Source organism: Carcharhinus amblyrhynchos, unplaced genomic scaffold, assembly GCF_965287045.1.
Source record: "Carcharhinus amblyrhynchos unplaced genomic scaffold, sCarAmb.v2.hapA scaffold_38, whole genome shotgun sequence".
Classification (NCBI taxonomy): domain Eukaryota; kingdom Metazoa; phylum Chordata; class Chondrichthyes; order Carcharhiniformes; family Carcharhinidae; genus Carcharhinus; species Carcharhinus amblyrhynchos.
This window is the reverse complement of record NW_027649779.1, coordinates 1,773,173-1,793,983: the sequence shown is the minus strand read 5'-3', so window position 1 is coordinate 1,793,983 and position 20,811 is coordinate 1,773,173. Positions and strand designations below refer to the sequence as shown.

General features: G+C 45.3%; 1 long non-coding RNA gene across 1 annotated transcript in view; it reads left to right on the top strand.

Annotated features, from left to right (window-relative positions):
* LOC145362588 (uncharacterized) overlaps positions 1-13,226 on the top strand; it is a 30,919-nt gene extending 17,693 nt beyond the window's left edge. The window contains exon 3 of the long non-coding RNA XR_013890008.1: positions 13,149-13,226. This is a non-coding gene — a long non-coding RNA (uncharacterized LOC145362588). The remainder of the gene's footprint in view (positions 1-13,148) is intronic.
* Positions 13,227-20,811: the final 7,585 nt, after the last annotated feature.

Here is a 20,811-nt window from a genome sequence, read left to right as displayed (position 1 = left end):
GAAGATTAGTAACTGGACACAGGGGATGGGACACAACAGCCTCACACTTCCTGAAGCTGCAAAATCCTACCCGTGTTCAACAGACCTTCCCATGCTCCACCCGTTGCCTACTCTGACTCCCATGGTAGGTGGGCTGGTTCAATTCCAGCCAGGGACTTACCTGGAACACCCACAATCGCCAAGATGGAATAGTAAAAGCATTGAATGATCTTCAGTAGATATCTAATACGATCAGCTGATGTTATCCACCAATAATCTGAAGTAAACCAAACAATCCAATAGGATAAACTTCTATCCGTGGTCGAAACATTCCAATCCATTGTTCCCAGATTCTGATCCATTATTGGATCATTCCAATCCGTTGTTCCCAAATTCTGAATCATTGTTGGAACATTCCAATCCATTACTATAAGTTTCTGATCTCTCCTCTCCCTCCCTCTCTCTCCACAGCCGCTGATCTCTGTTAGTGTTGGAGTTCTCTCTCCCGCTGATTCAGTGGGGCAACACATTGAACAGAATCCCTTATTAATGGAAGAGGGAAATCCCTCCAGGCACACTAATCAGATCCATGGAGACTTACATCAATTACAGTCACTAAACAAACAGCGTCACTTAACCCCCTTCAATCCAACACTTTTTATACCCGAAGTAGAATGTTTACAACCTACATGAGGTGTTGAGGGTCAGGAAATTGGAAATCATGAAGGATCAGGCTGCAAATCTTTCGATATTACTTCTATATAACAGAAGTCCCTCTGTTAGGGTTCATTTCGCGAGGACTAGAATACAAAGTAGGGGAGTACTGCCGCCGTTTTATAAGACTCTGGTCAGGCCAATTCGGAATATTGGCAGCAATTTTGGGCCCCATATCTAGGGAAGGATCTGCTGGCCTTGGAGAGGGTCCAGAGGAGTTTCACAAGAATGACCCGGGGAGTAAAATACTTGATACATGAGTAGGAACTGAGGACTCTGGGTCTGGAGTTGAATGAGTCTGGAAGGGTGAGGAATGAGATCTCATTGAATCTTACAGCATAATGAAAGGCCTGGGTAGAGTGCACTTGTGGAAGATGTTTCCATTAGTAGGATAGACAGGAAGGCACAGCCTCAGAGGAAAGAGTCCATCCTTTGGAACTGTGATGTGGAAATGCCAGTGTTGGACTGGCACAGGCACAGTGAGAAGTCTCACAACGCCAGTAGGCCACTGACCTGATGAAGGAGCAGCGTTCCGAAAGCTCGTAATTCCAAGTGAGCTTGTGGGACTTTAAGCAGCTGTTGTGAAGACTTCTTACTTTAAAATTGTGATGAGGAGGAATTTCTTCAGTCAAATGCTGGTAAATCTGTAGAATTCATTGCCACACAAGACTGTGGAGGCCAGGTCTCTGAGTGTATTTAAGAAAGAGATAGATAGGTTCTTGACTGGTAAAGGGGTCAAAGGTTACGGGGGAAAAGAAACGGGAGAATGGGTTGGAGAAACTTCTCAGCCATAACTGAATGGTGGAGCCGGCTCGATGAGCCTAATGGCCTAATTCTGTTCCTATATTTTATTGGCGTATGGTTATGATGGTCAGTAACCAATGTTGAGTTCCCTGTCCCCTCCATGAATGGAGGAGCTGTTGATAACAGGCCTCCCTGGCCTCCCACATCTTAGAACAGAGCGTATAGAAGGTGGCAGGAATCTAACCTTTGGCAGGGTTAAATGTGTGGTTAGCATTAATCAGGATTGATATAGGCTGCTACATCCAGGCTCTATGCGCTCTTATTTACAGCTTATGTGCAGAACAACTTTATTAAAGAACTTCACACAGATCAATAGTCAGCATTACGGAAAGTACAGTCTTAGCGAGAGTCATCTGGTAGAACTATCTCCCAGTGTCACGTACAGTTCATTCTGGGCAAGAGATTTCACATCGAACTATTTCTCAGTGTCACGCACAGGAGAACCATATCAAGAGGCTTCACATCAAACTTTCTTGACATTTTCTATTGTGAGGTTGTAAGGAGACAAGAGTGAGTTGAGGAGAGTGTGGGAGAAGGACTCTGAGACACCTAAACAGAGTCAGAGTCAGCAGCACCTTTCGGAGACTGTGAAAGGGGGACACGGGGACAGGCAGTCAGCACCTTGAGGTGAGTCTGAGGGGAACACTGGGACAGTGGGACAGGAAAGCAGCACCTTGAAGAGAGTGTGAGAGGGGGATACTGGGACACCGAGAGAGGCAAGCAACACCTTGAGGAGAGTGTGAGAGGGGCGATCACTGGGACACCAGGGTAGAGAGTCAGCACCTTGAGGAGATTATGAGGGGAGGGCACTGGGATACTGTGACAGTCAGCTCCTTGAGGAGAGTGTTAGAGGGGCTCACTGTGACACCAGGGCAGAGAGTCAGCACCTTGAGGAAAGTGTGAGAGGGGGACACTGAGACAGACAGTCACCCCCCACCCCCGCGTGGGGCGTGGGGGGAGGGGGGTCACTGTGACACTGGCATAGACAGTCAGCACCTTGAAGAAAGTGTGGGAGTTGTAAACTGGGCCGGACAGTCAGCACCTTGAGCAGAGTGTGAGAGGGGTACACTAAGACAGACGCTCAGCACCTGGAGGAGAGTGTGAGAGGGGGAAACTGGGACAGACGCTCAGCACCTGGAGGACAGTGTGAGAGGGAGAAACTGGGACAGTCAGCACCTAGAGGAGAGTGTGGGAGTGGGACACTGGGACAGACACTCACCACCTGGAGGAGAGTGTGAGAGGGGGAGACTGGGACAGACACTCAGCACCTGGAGGAGAGTGTGAGAGGGGGACCCTAGGACAGATGCTCAGCACTTGGAGGAGAGTGTGAGAGGGGCACAAAGAGGATTCAAGCCACAGGTGGAGTTATGCAGCACTGGGACCGGGACCGTTTGTTTATGTCCTGTGGTGCTGAGGATTCTCTTCAATATCGACTCCACAGTCAGGTGTCAGGGAACACAACTCTTTACTCCGTCTGTTCACACAACACTCCAAATATTGACTGCCCAATCTGGGAGGATCCAACAGCTCACCCCAGTCCTGAGATCACATGGAGTGTTCTCTGAAAGGAATGTCCCAACATATATATAACAATCCTCCCCTGTAAATAACAAACCCTCACTTCCAATATATTTGCAAACAATTGTACATTTTTGTCTATTCACTTCATACAGGCTTGGTGCAGAAGCCACAGCATATTTACAATATATTACAGCCCACAGTTCATTCCTGATCCTTATGTCCATCTCACATAGATCTGATCAGCGAGACAGACAATCACTTGGGAGTTGATACCTGGAGACTGGAGTCAGTTTTCAAGTCCCCTCTGGCGAGTGAGGCCTCGAGGAACCACCACCACCCACCCCCACCCCCCACCCCCCCATGTCTGATCCTCTTCCCGCCCGTCGTTACTAACCAATGTTGAGTTCCCTGTCCCCTCCATGAATGGAGGAGCTGTTGATACCAGGCCTCCCTGGCCTCCCACATAATAGAACAGAGAGTATAGAAGGTGGCACAAATCTAACCTTTGACAGGAGCAAAACAAGGTGACAAGTATGAGAAGGGAGGTGGTGAATGTAGGACTGAGTGTGTTGTACCAAATGCGTGCAGTGCACTCAACAAGGTAAATGACCGAGTTGCACGGATTGAAATTAGACGGTACGATGTTATGGGCATCACAGAGACGTGTCTGCAAGGGGATCAGGGCAGGGATCGAAATATCCAAGGATACGTGTCCTGTCGAAAGGACAGGCAGATGGGCAAAGGGGGCAACATTGCATTGTGAGTAAAGAATGAAGTGAAATCGATCGCAAGAAGTGATATATGACCAAAAGGGATCGAATCTCTGTAGGTGGAGATGAGGAATCGCAAAGATAAAGAAGACCCTGATAAGAGTTAGGTACAAACTTCATAGCAGCAGTCAGGATGTGGGCACAAAATGAATCAGGAGGTGAAAAAATAACACATAAAAGGTGATATTACAATAATCATGGGGGACTTCATTATGTTGGTGGGCTGGGGAAATCAGGTAGGTAGAAAATTTGTGGAATTACTCAGATTTGTTTTTCTTTGAGCAACTTGTGACATAGCCTCCGAGGGAATAGCCAGTTCTGGATTTGGTGATGCGTAATGAGGCAGACTTGATTAGGGAACTTAAGGTGAAGGAACCCTTCGGGAGCAGTGACCACAGTTTGATAGAATTGACCCTGCAGTTTGAGAGGGAAAAGCTGGAGTCAGATGTAACAGTATTAGAATTAAATAAAGGTAATTACAAATACATGAGCGAGGATTTGGCCAGAGTTGATTGGAACGGGAGCCTAGCAGGGAAGACAGTGGAACAGCAATGGCAGGAGTTTTTAGAGGCACAACAGAAATTCAGGAGGCACAAGAGAAATTCATCCCAGGCAGGAGGGAACATGTCACAGGGAGGATGAGGCATCCATGGCTGAAGAGGGAAGCCAAGGACAGCATCAAGGCAAAAGAGAAAGCTTACCAAGTGGCCAGGATTAGTGGGAAGCCAAAGGGTGGGGAAGCATTTAAAAGCAAGCAGAAGACAACTTAAAAAAGGAATGGGGTTGGGGGGGAAGGGGGAGATGAAATATGAGTCTAAATTGGCTAGAAATATAAAAGAAGATAGGAAGAGGTTTTTTTTCAATATATAAAATGTAAGAGAGAGGCATTGGACCACTCAAAAATTAGGCTGGAGAAGTAATAATGGGAAACAAAGCAATGAAAGAGGAACAGAATGGTAACTTTGCATCAGTCTTCACGGTTGGAGACACCAGTGGGATTCCAGAGCTCCAGGAGAGTCGGGGGCACAGGTAGTGACCATCACGAAGGAGATCTGGGAAAATTGGAAGGTCAGAAGGTGGATAAATCATCTGGACCAAATGGACTACATCCCAGTGTTCTAAAAGAGATAACTGAGGGAATTGTGGAGGCATTGGTGGTGATCTTTCAGGGATCACTGACACAGGGACAGTGCCATAAGACCGTAAAGTAGCTCATGCAACACCATTGTTTAAGAAGGGAGGGAGGCAGAAGATTGGAAATTATCAACCAGTTAGCCTGACTTTGGTCATTGGCAAGATTTTACAATTCATTATTAAATATAAGGTCGCAGAGGTGCATGTTTAATTATGACTCAGTCAGTTCAGCTTTGCCAAGGGGAGAACATGACTGACAAATCCGTTAGTGTTCTTTGAGGAGCAAACAAGGAAGTTATTCAGGGATTTATATTGATTTCCAGAAGGTCATTGATAAGGCGCTGCATAGGGCACAGTTAAATAAGTTAAGTGCCAATGGTGTTGAGAGCAAGATCCTGGATGGAGAATTGGCTGACTGACAGAAGGCAGAGAGTGGGGATGAGGGGATCTTTTTTCAGGATGGCAGCCAGTGACTAGTGGTGTGCCTCAGGGATCGGTGCTCAGAAGACAACTTTTCAAAACATACATCAATGATTTGGAAGCATGAAATGAAGGTACAGTTGCTAAGTTTGCGGATGATACAAATATATGTAGAGACACAGGGAGTGTTGAGGAAGTCGGGGTTGGAGGGCTGCAGAAGGACTTGGACAGGTTAGAGAGTGGGCAAAGAGGTGGCAGATGGAACACAATGAGGAAAAGTATGAGATTATGCACTTTGGAAGGAGGAATGGAGGCATAGACTATTTTCTAAATGGGGAAATACTGAGATATCAGATGCACAAAGGAATTTGGGAGTCCTTGTTCAGGATTCTCAAAAGCTTAACCTGAAAGTTCACTCGGCAGTTAGAAAGGCAAATGAAATGCTGGCATTCATGTCGAGAGGGCTCATACCAGGCTCGGGCCCACACCAGGCTCGGGCCCACACCATGTTCAGACAGAGACGCGGTTCAGATTCACACAAGGTTTGGACTAAGACGAGGCTCAGAGTTAAACGAGGCTGGAACACAGACCACACACAGACTCATCTCAGCTTCACAATGATAGAAACATTGAAATATGGTAAAAGCAGGAGTGGGCCATTCAGGCCTTCGAGCCTGCTCCGCCATTCAGTTTGATCATAGCTGACCATAAGCTTCTATATCCTGATCATCCCTTCCTCCCATATCACGTGATCACTTTAGCCCCAAGAGTTATACATCATTTCTTCCTGAAATCACTAAAGATTTTGGTCTCAGCCACTTTCTGTGGTACTGACGTACAACAATTTTCTGGATGGAGAAAATTCTCCTCATCTCTGTTCCAAAATGTTGATGCTTATCCTCAAAATATGAACCTTATTCCTCAACTGCCTGAGCCTCGGGGACATTCTTTCTGAATCTCCCCTGTCTACACCTGATCCAATATTGTATGTTTCACCCTAATAAACTCCAATGAATAAAGCCCTAATCGACTTAGTCTCTCTTTACATCACAGATTGTTATCCCAGGAATCGGTCTGGGAAACAGTCGCTGTACTCCCTCTGTACAAGAACATCCTTTCTCAGATAAGGACACCAAAACTGTACACAATACTCAAAGTGTGGCCTTAGCAATGCTCTGTACACCTGCAGTAACACATCTCTATTCCTGTACTTAAACCTTCTCCCTTTGAAGACCAGCATAACATTGGCCTTCATTACTGCCTGTCCTACTTGTGTGCTTACTTTCAGTTACTGATGCATGTGTACACCAAGGTCTTGGTGAGTAGCCACCTCTCTCAATTTATACCCATTCAAATAATAATCCATCTTCCTATTACTGCTGCAAAGAGGTATCCTCACACTTATGAACCTGTTTGAAGTCATTGCATCCTTCCAACCTTGGTTCTGAGAAACCGCCGAGGGCTGACTGTACAGGGCACTGGTGAGGCCACAGCTGGAGTACTGTGTGCAGTTTTGGTCTCTGCACTTGCACAAGGATACTTTGGCCTTGGAGGGAGTGCAGAGGAGGTTTACTAGGCTGATACCTGAGTTGAGGTGGTTGAGCTATGAGGAGAGGCTGAATAGACTGGTCTTGTACTCGTTAGAGTTTAGAAGAATGAGGGGAGATCTCATTGAGACATATAAGATGATGAATGGGATGGATAGGATAGAGGTGGAGAGGCTCTTCCCGCTCAGAAAGGACAGCAGGACGAGAGGGCACAGCCTCAAGATAAGGCGGGGGGCGGGGGGGGGGGGCGCAATTTAGAACAGAGTTGAGGAGGAACTTCTTCACTCAAAGGGTGGTGAATCTCTGGAATTCTTTGCCTGTGGAAGTGGTGGAGGCTGCCTCGCTAAATATATTTAAGACGCGGGTAGATAGGTTTTTGGTAGGCAAGGGAATTAAGGGTTATGGGGAGAAAGCGGGAAAGTGGAACTGAGCCACTTCAGATCAGCCATGATCTTATTGAATGGCGGGGCAGGCTCGAAGGGCTAGATGGCCTACTCCTGCTCCTATTTCTTATGTTCTTATGTTCTGACTGATTTGGAAGCCTTTTTTGGAGTTTCAATGCTGGGTCCGGTTCCTCCAGCTCAGCCTCGGAAGTGAGTGGGGTTCAGCAGAAGGAGCTCGCCTCTTCCACCATGAGCGTTGTGGCCCAACTTCCCTTTATCGGGAGACAACGTTGTCGAGAGGCTAAACCCACTGTGTCCATTTCAGTCTCCGAGCTTCCCACTGGCGGAGATGGAGAGCAGTAGCCGGAGTGTCTGGAATTCTTTACAATGTTCCCAGTGTGCTGAGAATAGATTTTTCAGGCACAGCTTGGGACTTCATGGCTTGTAGATGATTGAAGTTTTCCATAGGATGGTAACTCCGCGAGCGGACTTGAACTTGCCTCATAACCACGTGGACCCATTGCCAGGATTCATTACTAATAACCTATCAACTGCCTTTAAGTGCCTCTCCCTGTTGGTGGGAATGGCACTGGGTGTCAACTTCCACCTTCGGAATCAGACTTAACTTTGTGTGATCTTACCATGAACAACTCTGCTTGGGCTATTCCAGTTGTTGAAGAGAGGAGGTGGTGGTGGGAGGCGGGGTGTTGTCCTCTAATTGAAGATGAACCTGGATAGCTTGGTGTCCAAGGAGGCTGTGGGATGGTTTTCTGAATCTGCTTTTACTGCTGGGTCGCTCTTTCTGCCAGACCATTGGCTGATGGGTAATGTGGGCACTGTCCTAACGCATAAGAACATAAGAAATAGGAGCAGGAGTAGGCCATCTAGCCCTTCGAGCCTGCCCCGCCATACGACAAGATCATGGCTGATCTGAAGTGGATCAATTCCACTTTCCCACTTTCTCCCCATATCCCTTAATTCCCTTGTCTATCAGAAACCTATCGACCCGTGACTTAAAAATATTCAGCAAGGTAGCCTCCACCACTTCAATGGGCAGAGAATTCCAGAGACTCACCACCCTTTGAGTGAAGAATTTCCTCCTCAACTCCGTTCTAAACTGCCCCCCCGCCAATTATTTTGAGACTTTGCCCTCTAGATCTGCTGTCCTTTCTAAGCAGGAAGAACCTCTCTACCTCTACCCTATCTATCCCTTTCATTATCTATAAGATCCCCCCCTCCGCCTTCGAAACTCCAATGAGGACAGACCCAATCTATTCTATAGGTTAACCCCCTCATCTCTGGTATCAACCTAGTGAACCGTCACTGCACACCCTCCAAGGCCAATATATCCTTCCACAAATACACCGACCAAAACTGCACACAGTGCTCCAGTTGCGGCCTCACCAGTACCCTGTACAGCAACGCATCAAATATTGCTCAACTTCATGCAATGCACAAATTCCTGACTGATGGAAGGTGGTCCATTTTTAGAAATCAACACCTGAAGAATGTCTGGTGTCAAGAAAGAGGTGTGAAGTTTCTCCACTCTTCTCCTTGTGTTTGATTAACTCATCCTGTGTATGGCCATCCATTTTGAATGAGCATCGACCAATATCAGGAACACAGACCCCATGAACAGTCCAGCACTGTCCATGTGCAGTCACGTCTACGGCCAACCCAAATGTAAAGAATAGTGACTGGTGACTGTTCTGCCCTTGTTGATATTGCCAACACTGACACACAAGCAAATATCTGTATCCATACCTGGCCACCAGGCGTGACAATTTGGAGGATCTGAAGTTTGCCACTCCTGGGTGGCCATGGTAAAGTTCGGCCAGGTTGGGATGGTGTCTCAGGATGACACTCTTGCACCCCACAGGAGTATGCCATCTTCCACAGTCAGCTGTTCTCTGCCACTCCAATATGGGTGCAATTCTGCTGTAACAGCCTTTTGGTTACCCCCATCAGCTCTTACTTCTTCAGTTTATTCAGGACTGGGTAAGTTTGCCTCCACAGCCAAATATTATTGGCTGCCGCTGGGAGAATTTTGAAAAAGTTCATGATCACTGTCTCTTCCACTGAGGATACGACCAGTGTCTGTTAATTGTAACCAGCTCAAGGTATCTGCCTTCGCGACTTAGCCTCCTAGTTACCCGTGTTCAGAGGGCAATTAAGTGTCAACCACGTTGTTGTGGTCCTGGAGTCACGGTTAGGCCTGACCACGGAAGGACAACAGATTTCCTTTCCTGGGACACTGGTGAACTAGTTGGGGTTTTCCTGACAATCAACAATGTTTTTATGGTCACAAGCGGATTCTAAATTCCAGATCTATTTATTCAAATTCCACCATCTGCTGTGATGAGATTGGAACCCGGGTGCCGAATACTTTAGCTGAGTTTCTGTATTAATAGTCGAGTGATAAAACCACCTGTCCACATCCTGAGTGTACACACCCTGAATTCTGGTAACGAAGACACTCCATATTATATACTTCTGCAGAGCTCCCAGACTGGACAGCATTAACTGCCTCAATCAGGGAGCTCATATTCCAATAACTCCACCTGATGGTTATCGGTAAAGTCATTAAATATGTCTCTCCATCACTTTCTGTGCTTCTCTCTCTCTCTCTCTCACTCGCTCTGTCTTTTGTTCTTGTTGTTTCCATTATACTCATTCAGTCTCACTCTTTCCCATTCACTTCCGCTCTCTGTTTCTATATCTGTTTCTATCTGCCTCTGGCTATTTCCCTTTGCCCTGCTTTTTGTCTCCCATTTTCCCTTCCTCTCCCTTTCCCTCTTTTATTACAACCCCCAGTTTGTCTTCTTTGGTGTCTCTTTCTCCTTCCCTGTGTATCAACTTCACCATTTTCTCCACTCTCTATCCCTGTCTCTCTCGCTCTGTGAGAGTCTCTCTCTGTCTCTGTTCTTTCTCTCTCTCTGTCTGTTTCTTTCTCTGTACCTGTTAGAAACTCTTTCAAACTCTGTTGTTCTCCATGTCTTTGTGTTTTTCCCTCTCTCTGCCAATCTCTCTCTCTATCACTCTCACTGTTGTTAATACTGTCCCCTCTCTCTCTACCTGTAACTATTTCTGCTTCTGCAAGTGTGTTTTGTTTACAATATGAATGCCCAACAGAAACAGTCATGGAACTTGTGGTTGCAGTTTCCTGTCAGGGTTTATTGAGTTGAAGCATTGCAGTAAAGGGGTATTTCAGGAGATCTTTTAACTGCTGTCTGAAGTGAGTCTGTGTCACAGTGTAAATGGCAGTATTTGTGCAGCAACTTGTGAGTTGCAGCATAAAACCCAATTCCATAACAAAAAGATGTAACCTTACTGATTGATAGCCCAAATTATACATCTGAATCCATATAGTATAAACCATTAATGTCGACCATAAGAGGATGAAATTGGCTGAGATAACAAACAGTAAAATGATGGATTTTCTTCGACTCTCCATCTCTGGGTCACTAGGGTTCTCCCCACTGCTGTGAGCCCGGAGTCTCCTGCGGGCTCTGCTGCTCACTAAAATGTGTCTGACGGTGAGAGCATTGAGCAGCAGAATCAGGGCGAACGGGACACACGGGGTTAGCATGTTGTGGAGGAACTCGATTGTTCCCCAGACCGGAGATTCTGCAGCTTCCCATGAGAAAACACAAAACCAGGGATTGTTCGCCAGCTGATATCGATTTAATAACATAAAATACCAGGAAACGTTTTTTAAACAGCTCAGCACCGTCACTGTTCCCAGAACCACAGCCGCTGATTTCTCAGTGCAATATTTACTTTTCAGCTTGGGGCAGCAAATGGCCACAAATCGATCAAAGGTGAAAGTGACGGTGAACCAGACAGAACAGTCAGTGGCTGCATAAAGCAGGACGGCGTGGATGTTACACACGGGGACTGAGTACAGGAAATAAAACTGTTCCCAATAAACAATGGGAATGTGTCTCAATATCAGGTCAAGGATAATGACGAGCAGATCCCCCGCTGACATGGCCACCAGGTAACGAGTGACACATTTGGACAGACCACAGTTTCTGCTCATCAACGTCACAATTGTAATTATGTTCACTGTCAGGAAGGAAGTAAAGAATAAAATTAGCCATGATTCAGGGGAATAAGTTATCATTTAGACTGCAGATGCAACATTTTTATTTAAATGTGCACACACACTGAATCAGATTTTTTTATATATATGATCCAGCACATCTTTTAGAGTGTGAGAGGAAAGTGGAACATCTGGAGGTAACACACGCAGACACGGGGATAAGGTGTAAACTCGACACAGACAGTGACCGAAGCCTGGAATTGAACCCAGGTTCCTGATGCTGTGAGCCAGCACTGCTAACCACTGTTATCAGACAGCAGATTTTATGAAATTAGGCACACAATATGGAGCCAGAGTAAAGTTACACTCAGAGCCTCTCCACTAAAATTTCCAAAGTAACAGACACCGATCAGTAGGCAAGAGCATACTTTTAGAATGCAAATGAGGGCGAGCACACAAGGGAAGCTGGACAGGATGGTACCTACAGGAAATAAATAAAAAAAAACACATCCAACACCCCATCAAAATCAGCACTTCTAAAACAGTCAAACAACCCATGGAGACACCTAAAATTAGCATAGCTAAGGAAACGTCCCTGGCCCCTTAAACCTCCTTTGAGATCAATGACACACCTTCTGGTTCAAACCTCAGAGATTCTAGACCATGAATAACCAATCAGACAAAAATGATTAGCACACACTTAAAACAATTGCTGCAACACTCGAAAACATTGAAACAGGATGGCTGAAGTCAAATACTGTAAATAAAGGATTGGCATTTTAATTGCGTACTACACTGAAGATCAGGTATAACTGTATCCCGATACGGCGGGTGTTTAGTGTGCTTTCGGGACAGTCTGATTGTATGTCCTGACTGCACCTCCGTCGATGGAAAAGAAAATAAAGCTGTGTCGTTATTGAACTACACCCTGAGTCCGTAGTGGTCGTTTCACCCACTCGCACTAACACCACTGTGCCAATATGATGCTCCATGGTCGGTACAAAATGGTATACATTTTGGAAAGAGTTTTCCGGGGGTCCTCAAAATTGACCCTCACTCAGCTCGAGGTAAATAGTCTTTCTACCTTGTGGGGGATTTGGAGTGTGAGAAGGCTGTGGGGGTAACTCTGACAGAAAATTCAGAGTGGAGTCTTGTTGGCAGTAATCTGTCACCTTTCAGATAGATACTGACAAGCCCTGCAGCAGAGCTGGTACCAAACAGTGCTGGTTTCATCCTTTCCTCTGGACAGTACCAGCAGTTGGCAGAGAGAGATCCTAATGTCTCGACAGTTCAGAATCTCTATAATATTTACAAATGACTACACCCTGTAGGGGAGACCACAGCATTGTGGCCACTGTTCACACAACACTGGAAGAAATAGTAATCTCACACTCGAATGACACAGAGGGTTTGCTTTCAAAGCTTCAGGGTTCAGTGTATAGCTACCTTTCATAGTGCCCAGTGTATTTTTTTTTTGCTGCCCCACTATGACCTACTGGACCAGTGAAGCGCAGTGAGTCCTCTCTCAGTAGGAAAGTCGCTGATCCATGCTCCGAGTAAAAAAAGTACTCAAACCAAGGCTGCTACCAATGAAAAACCAAGCAGCCTGCCTTAATGACTATTGTCCAATGACACATTTGTCCAATATTATGTGATGCACCAGCAGTATAGTTATCGCATGAATCAGTTCCAACCCTCAGATTGTCTGGGTCCACTACAGTTCACCTATCTCCTCAACAGGTCCGCAGATGTAATTACCGTGTCCGTACAGTCTGCACCTTTAAAATAAAACCCGAAGTCACTCGAGCTTTTCCCCCCATATTGTTTTCAGTGAATCTATGATCTGATGTAAGTTGGCCAGATGGTAGCAGGCACAGCACAATTCTCCATTGGAATAGGCCTTCTGGACTATTGCCAAGTATACCCTTAAGAATCAGGGGCACAACAAGTCTGATGCTACCCAGCACCCTCCCCCCTTCCCATTCTCAAGCAGCTCCCACCTGCTCCCCCCCCCCCATCGAACTGTACCCCCAGCCCTTGCTCTAATCCATTACTATTCAAAGTTCTGTCTGTCTCCTTAAGTTCATCAAGTCCTTACATCCACCGCACTCTCCAGTAATGAATTCAAAAGATTCACCACCCATTGGAAAAGTAATCTCTCCCCATGGCTGTCTGAAATCTAACTGCTTCAGGTGATCGGGCTCTGCTTCTGGTTGTACTCCTGGCTCAGCACTGGTGGATCTGCCCTGAAGGCAATTGTGTTTTTTTAAATATAATCTTAATGACCTATCAACAACCCTGGACTCAGATTGGCTTGAGGTTGACAACAACAATAACTTCAAATAGGCCCCTTGTAGCTGTGTGTTTTATTTAAATTCATCAGCTGGCACAATGCAAAACCATGATGTGGAGGTGCCAGCGTTGGACTGGGGTAAGTACAGTAAAAAGTCCCACAACACCAGGTTAAAGTCCAACAGGTTTATTTGGCAGCAGAAGCTTTTGGAGCACTGCTCCTTCATCAGGTGAGTGGAAGTTCCGTTCACAAACAGGGCATATAAAGACACAAACTCAATTTACAAAATACTGGTTGGAATGTGAGTCTTTAGAGGTAATCAAGTCTTAAAGATACAGACAATGTGAGTGGAGAGAGGGCCAAGCGCAGGTAGTAGAGGTGTGTATTGTCTCCAGCCAGGCCAGTTAGGGAGATTTTGCAAACCCAGGATTGTCGATCACCAGGAGTGTTATCTTCCAGTTGGGGCATACTTCAGCAGTCACGGGCATTCAGCCTCAGATCTTCAGATAAGCGTTCTCTAAGGTGGCCTTCATGACACACAGCAGTGCGGGATCGCTGACCAGGCACTGATAGCCAAGCCCCACACACACAAGGACAGCCTCAACCGTGATCTTGGGTTGATGTCACGTTATCTGTAACTCCCACCACTTGCCGGGACTTGCAAAATCTCACTGACTGCCCTGGCTGGAGACAATACACAACTCTTTAACCTGTGCTTAACCCTCTCTCCACTCACATTGTCTGTATCTTTCAGCCTTGTTTACCCGTAAAGACTCACATTCCAACCATTATTTTGTTAATTGAGTTTGTGTCTTTACACGTCCTATTTTTGAACACAGCTCCTCACTCGCCTGAAGAAAGAACAACATTCCAAAAGCCAATGGTGCCAAATAAACCTGTTGGATTTTAACCTGGTGTTGTGAGACTTCGGACTGTGCTGACCACAATGCAAAACCTGTCGTGCCAATTACCAAGGCAACCCCTATGTTTTTGGCCTCTGGAATAAGTGTTACAACTTAAAGTTTCTGTGTATTCAGCAATTTAAACATCTCAGCGTCAAGCACAAACACATTTTTAAGAGATTGCACACTTTTCCCCCCTCCTACCGGTTTTCACAATTCTTTTTCATCTTCCTAAACATCTTTTACATCTTTACAAACTAAACTCCACAACACAGGCAACATTAACATAGTGATCTGCGCGTTGTAGATGTGATAACTCAATAAGGACGCAGGCCACAAGCATCAGTTGCAAACAGGGTCGAGCAGATGGCAAGAGTGGCAGAGTTAAACACGGGCTACATCATTCATAATCAGTGGAGAAACTTACCGGGGATACCAACAATAGCCAGGATTGGATTGTAAAAGTATTGAATCAGTTTCAATACGTATTCAACACGCTTAGCTGTAGACGGCCAACCTTGAGACAGCAAGTAAAGTATCGAGTATAAACTCCTCTCAGTTGTTGTAACATTCAGTTCTCTGCCCCTCAGATGCTGAACCATTGTGGGAACGTCCAGATCTACCTTCCCTGGATACATCTCCGTTGCAGAAAGCTTGCGATTTCTTTCTCCCAATGTTGATCCCTCGACTCCCTCTCTGTGGAGCCGCTTATCACTGTGACACTCCCAATGACACCGTGCATAACCCCTTTATGAAGCATGGATGGGAATGCTCCAGAGACACGATTAGTACTGGTTGAATTAATTCCGAAATTAATTACAGTCACTGAACAAACAGGTTAATATTTTCCATTCAAAATATTTTTTGTAAATGCATCACAAAATAAGTCTGGGCCTGTGTGAGCGTTCCTGACAGAAGGAATTTTGGAAATATCGGAAGGGTTGACCAGTATCTTTCAATCCTGCTGGGATGTGGGATTGTGACAAAGAAAGGAACACATTATGCAAAAGTCCCCCCAACTTGTCCATAAAGGGAGAACATTTTAAACCTGGAAATGTAGAGCTGTCAGCATCGCATCAGTGAAAGAAATGGGGAAAGCCTGAACCCAAAATCTTGGAGAAAATAACTTGTGACTTCCGGCACCATGGGTGGGTCCATTGTGATTTGTCATTTATATTAATGATTTGGATGAGAATTTAGGAGGCATGGTTACTAAGTTTTCAGTTGACACCAAGATTGGTGGCATAGTGGATAGTGAAAAAAAGGTTATCTCTAATTGTAACGGGATCTTGATCAATTGGGCCAGTGGATTGGTGAATGACAGATGGAGTTTAATTTAGATGAATGCGAGGTGATGCATTTGATAGATCGAACCAGGGCAGCACTTACTTAATGCTAAGGTATTGGGCACGGTTCGAGAACCAAGAAATCTGTGAGGGTACATGTTCATAGCTCCTTGAAAGTGGAGTCATAGTTGGGCAGAGTTGTGAGGAATGAAATCAGCATACTTGGTTCCCTTGGTCAGAACAGCGAATAAAGGAGTTGGGACAACTTGTTGAAGTTGTACAAGACATTGGTAAGGCCACACTCGGAATACTCTGTACAGCTCTGGTCACCCTGTTATAGGAAGGATATTATTAAACTACAAAGAGTTCAGAAGAAGATTCACTAGGAGGATATCAGGTCTTGATTGTTTGTGTTTTAAGGAGAAACTTGATAGACTGGACCTTTCTTCCTCCCGTGTAGAAATCCTAGGGGTGATCTTACAGAGGTCTACAAAATAATGAGGGGCACAGATCAGCTAGATAGTCAATAACTTTTCCCAAAGGCAGGGGAGTCTAAAACTAGAGGGAATAGGTCGAAGGCGAGAGGAGAAGATGCAAAAAGATCTGGGTGGGCAATTGTTTCACACAGAGGTTAGTGAGTGTCTGGAACAAGCTGCCAGAGGGAGTAGAGGTGGGTACAGTTTTGACAGTGGAAAAAAAAATTCAGACAGTTGGATGGATAAGATAGATGAAAATGGGACAAATGCCAGCAATTGGGACTAGTTTAGCTGTGGATAAAAAAGGCAGCATGGATATGTTGGGCCGAAGGGCCTGTTTCCATGCTGTTAACCTCAATCACTCGATGATTTTCCGGCCGTGTTTGTTCCAATGCCAGAAAATCCCCGCCTGAGGTCAACGGACTTTTATATGATCTGTGTCTCGCCTGCCATGGGAATCATAATGGGCGGGATAGGATAATTCCATCCCGTGTTAATCAGGAGCAATCCGTGTTTATGTCATAGAATCATAGAATTCCAACCGTGCAGGAGGAAGTTATTTGGCCCATCGGGCCTGCACCAGTCCAAATGGGCCACAATAGTCCCAACCAGACCCTATCCCATAATCCTCTGGAAGTTTCCTTCCCCCTCAGACACCCACTCAGCCTCTTTCAATCTCAGACACCTCAATCAGCCCTGCCCACCCTCAGCACCCCACCCACAACCGTCTCTCCCACCTCCCCCCCAAGACTCCTCACTCACCCGCCCATTCCTCAAAACCCCACTCGACCCTCTCCCCCTCAGATCCCCACTCAGCCAGCTCTTCCTCAGGCTCCTCACACAACCACCCACACCATCAGAACCCCACTCAACCCCCTCACCATTTGAACAGCCCTCTCAGTTCCACTCCCACCTCAGACACTCCTGTCAGCCCCCTCCCCCTACAAACCCCTCGTTACTCAGCCCCCCTTCAGGCCTGAGTCTTGGCAGTGTCCATGACACTGCCTACTTGTACTGACACCTGTATTTCGCGCCTTGCTCCTGCACGGAGAGTTGAGGAGGTTTAGCTGCCTCGTGAGTTTGATATTGTCTGTAGTTAAAGACAGTATTGGACTCTTCAAATTATCCCATAACACCAGTCACAATTTGGAAATTTGTAATCTTTAATATGCTGACGTGAAATACACCTCAGTCTCTTTGTTTCATTCATCGTTTGCACCACTGTTCTGTTTGTGTTCCCTATCTAGCTTGTGGTATGCCTGCCTTGTAAGTATTCCATCCGACAATGGACAGAGAGATTCGTTCTGTTCATCCACGCTGTAGCGACTCTGATAGTTTTTTATAAGGGGGAGTGTAAAGGGAACTATTTCCTGCCTAGCACTGCCCTGCATCGGCCTCTGATGAAGCAGAGCCTTTGCTGTTTAGAATTATCTGAAACTCGTCAGTGACAGACCAGTTTATGAATGAAATCACCGATGTCTCCTCATTGTTCATTCATTCTGTCTCTGGATTTTATCAGAAAAAGGCAGAGATGAAGGTGTTTTTACACGGGTGGACCACTGGGTGGCGCAGTGACTCTTTCACGGACGGGCCTTGAGTTCAGCCACATCCCATACATGGGGGGACTTGCCTGTCTGGGAAAGGGGGAATGGGGGCGGGGGGTCTCTATAATAGGGAAATGGAGCGGAGTTGATGGGTTGTAGAGAACGGAATTAAGCCAAGCCAGAAATGGTTAAATTTTTATTCAATGTTTATTTTAAAAAGTCAGAGAATATTTTACAACCTTTTTTTAAGTTAAAAAAGTGAATATAACGATTGAACTTTACATTGAAAATAAAACACATGCACAGGGAATCCGTCAACGTTTGGACATCTGTTACACACACCAAAAACAGAAAACAGGACATTAATAGGAAGAGGAATTAACAAATGTGAATAAGAAATAAAACAAGTTTCTTACTTATACATGACATTTGAACTACGGGGAAACGATTAACTATAATTACATTATAACAAAAATGCCTCATACATTTTACACTTAATATTGAAATAAAATCTAAGGTAGCCTCAGTTCCATATTCAGAATGATAAGCTGGGAGAATTTTACTGATACAGTCACCGAGAGCTGATATTGTAGTTGAGCCACACACAGATCTTGATAATCAGCTGAGGGAAATATTCAGCGTCCAAAGTTCAACCCATCATTTGATCTGTAAGTGAAAGAGACAATATTGAAGCAGACATTTATGATGCGGGACATTAATGTTCGAGTGTTTAATCGGCGGAACATTGAGAGATTTTTCAAATCCATTCTGCCAGTTTGAAATGTGAGTGAATTGAATCATCTCACCTTCACCAGAGTGACGGCAGTGCTGTAGAAAATGCTCAGGAAGAACAGGACGATGAATGTGGAAGCGGTTGTCCAGATGTTGCTGTTATCATCCTCATTGCCTTCAATCCAGATGCGATCGGTGGGGTCTAGAGGTTGGAGACCAGGAAATGAAATTAGATTACTTAATTTATCCAGGAAATCATATTGTTATATTTCATCTCCCCCTTCTCCTTCATGAGTTGTTAATGTATTCTCTTTGTCTAATTTTCAATATGTATCTACTGTTAAGTTTAGGACACTCAGTAACCGATCTCCGTAACTATGTTCACACTTGATCTGTATGTACGTTCCTTGGACAGTCCGTCAGAAAGCACTGAAGATGTTTTCTTGAGTATCAGTTCATTTTTGATCAATTTGGCACTATCCCTCATTGAAGAATATTATGACTGATATGGAGAAACCTTCACTGATCAATGATTGTTTCCGCAGATTGTGACTCATCTGTAAACTGTGAATGCTGCTGTTTAAGAACTGGGATGTAATTTCTGATCTTTTCTTATTTGTGGCGGTAATGGTTAGAAGATCACTAGCTTAATTCAGTTTCTGAACGTGTTTTCGGTGCAATGTTCATTGGGCTAGTTGTCGGTAGATGTGTCAATAAAAAATCATGGTTAAATTCTACTTTCATCATTTACCTACTATTTGTATTTAAGATTTTTCATTTGTGTCCGTGTGCACGATCATCTCGTGCTCTGCATTAAACTTTGGCTTTGAGTTAATATATGTACAAGAGCGTTAATGAAAGCGTTCAGTATCTCCTCGTTTTTGATCTCAATATGACTCAAACTATCTATACACCTTTTCCCAGATCCATCATCCACCAAATACTTTTCCCATTCCTCCTGTCTCATTCAATCTCTCTCTCCATCTCCATGTGCCTCCTCCTTCATGCCATCTCTACTTCCATCGCCCTGTCCCACCTCCCTTGTTGCATTTCTCTCTTCATGGTTCTGTCCCGCCTCCCTCAGATCGTTCTTCCTCCATTGGCCCGACTCTCCTCACTCACTGTCTCTGTCTCTGTCTCTGTCTCTCTCTCTCTCTATTCCCTCCGTCTGCTCCAGCTCTCCTTCCACTATATGGTAACTGCCTCTCCTTCCATTGTCTGGTATCTGTCTCATTTGCCTCGTCTCACTGCCCCTTGCCTCCTCTCTCCCTTTCTCTCACTCCATCAAAGTTTTTTTTTCTCCACGCATCCCTGTGTCTCTCACCTCCTCAACCCTTATACCCTTAAGTCTCTGATTAAAACTGTGTTTCTCACTTAATCACCTCATCTGTATACATCAACATCTTACTCCCTCTTCACTCATCACTCTCTCCCTCTCCTCATCCCAGTTGCCATTTCCTGTCGGACCCTCTTCTCCATTTCTCTGGCCAACGCCTTTACATCATGTCTATTTGTGTATCCCAGAACAGGACACAATACAGCAGCTCAGTTATTTAATGTGAGCACTGCACCAAGTCCTTTTGGTAGGCCAAAGTTGAATTCGGATTACGGAGTCAATGGCAGAGTCCTGAGGAATATGGAGGAAGAGAGAGATCTTGGGTTTCATATCCACAAAGCTATAAAGGTTGCCACTCAAGTGGACAGAGCAGTGAAGAAGGCTTATAGTGTGTTGGCGTTTATTAACAGGGGGTTTGAGTTTAAGAGCCGTGGGGTTATATGCTACAACTATACAGGACCTTGGTGAGACTACACTTGGAATATTGTGTGCAGTTCTGGTCACCTCACTATAAGAAGGATGTGGAATCATTGGAGAGAGTGCAGAAGAGATTTACCAGGATGCTGCCTGGTTTGGAGGGTAGGTCTTATGAGGAAAGGTTGAGGGAAGGGAGCTGGGGCCTTTCTCTTTGGAGCAGAGGAGGATGAGAGGCGATTGAATAGAGGTTTATAAGATGATGATGGGGATAGATAGAGTTGACGTGCAGACATTATTTCCTCGAGTTGATTTAACTGTTACGCGGGGGCATAACTATAAGGTTCGTGGTGGGAGATATAAGAGGGATGTCCGAGATAGATTCTTTACTCAGAGAGTGATCGGGGTGTGGAATGCACTATCTGGTGTGATAGTGGAGTCAACACTTTAGGAACTTTCAAGCGGTTATTGGATAGGCACATGGAGCGCACCAGAATGATAGGAAGTGGGA